This window comes from Somniosus microcephalus, chromosome 12 (assembly GCF_052327205.1).
Source record: "Somniosus microcephalus isolate GS21.2 chromosome 12, FLI_Smic_1.0, whole genome shotgun sequence".
NCBI lineage: Eukaryota > Metazoa > Chordata > Chondrichthyes > Squaliformes > Somniosidae > Somniosus > Somniosus microcephalus.
Genome location: NC_140998.1, coordinates 17,976,236 through 17,977,782, shown reverse-complemented (window position 1 = coordinate 17,977,782; position 1,547 = coordinate 17,976,236).

The following is a 1,547-nucleotide window of genomic DNA, read 5'->3' as shown; positions in this document are numbered from 1 at the left end:
GATTGGTTTGTGATCTCCTGGTCTGGTCTGTGATCTCCCGGATTGGTTTGTTATCTCCTGGATTGGTTTCTGATCTCCTGGACTGGATTGTGATCTCTTGGATTGGTTTTCGATCTCCTGGACTGCTTTGTGATCTCCTGATATGGTTTGTGATCTCCTGGAATGGTTTGTGATCTGCTGGACTGTTTTTTTATCTCCTGGATTGGTTTGTGATCTCCTGGACTGGTTTGTGATCTCCTGGACTGGTTTGTGATCTGCTGGATTGGTTTGTGTTCTCCTGGTCTGGTTTTGTATCTCCTGGATTGGTTTGTGATCTCTTGGATTGGTTTGTGATCTCCTGGACTGGTTTGTGATCTCCTGGGCTGGTTGTTGATCTCCTGATATTGTTTGTGATCTCCTGGACTGGTTTGTGATCTCCTGGATTAGTTTGTTATCGCCTGGATTTGTCTGTGATCTCCTGGATTGATTTTTGATCTCCTGGATTGGTTTGTGATCTGCTGGACTGGTTTGTGATCTCCTAGAGTGGTTTGTGATCCCCTGGACTGGTTTGTGATCTCCTGTACTGGTTTTTGATCTCCAGGATTGGTTTGTGATCTCCTGGACTGGTTTGTGATCTCCTGGATTGGTTTGTGATCTCCTGGATTGGTTTGTGATCTCCTGGATTGGTTTGTGATCTCCCAGACTGGTTTTTGATCTCCTGGACTGATTTGTCATCTCCTGGACTGGTTTGTGATCTCCTGGATTGGCTTGTGATCTCCTGAACTGGTTTGTGATCTCCTGGATTGATTTGTGATCTCCTGGATTGATCTGTGATCTCCTGGACTGGTTTGTGATCTCCTGGATTGGTGTGTGATCTGCTGGACAGGTTTTGATTACCTGAATGGGTCGGAGAGGAAATTTCCATATTTTTCCCCTTATTGTCCCTTTTTTTTTCTTGCCTCTACCAGGACATTAGACAGCAGTGGGGAGGGGAGGGGGGTGTAGGCTGGGGGGCGGTGCAGGGTAGGACATGTCCAGTCATAATTTTTTTTTTTATTCATTGATGGGATGTGGGCATCGCTGGTTGGCTAGGCCTGCATTTAGTGCCCATCCCTAATTGCCCTTGAGAAGATGGTGGTTAGCCGCCTTTTTGAACCGCTGCAGTCCATATGGTGTAGGTACACCCACAATGCTGTTAGGAAGGAAGTTCCAGGATTTTGGCCCAGCAACAGTGAAGGAACGGCGATACAGGTCCAAGTCAGGATGGTGTGTGGCTTGGAGGGGAACTTGTAGGTGGTGATGTTCCCATGCGTCTGCTGCCCTTGTCCTTCTAAGTGGTAGAGGTCGCGGGTTTGGAAGGTGCTGCTGAAGGAGCTTTGGCGAGTTGCTGCAGTGCATCTTGTAGATGGTACACACTGCAGCCACAGTGCGCCGGTGGTGGAGGGAGTGAATGTTGAAGGTGGATGGAGTGCCAATCAAGCGGGCTGCTTTATCCTGAATGGTGTCGAGCTTCTTGAGTGTTGTTGGAGCTGCACTCATCCAGGCAAGTGGGGAGTATTCCATCACAC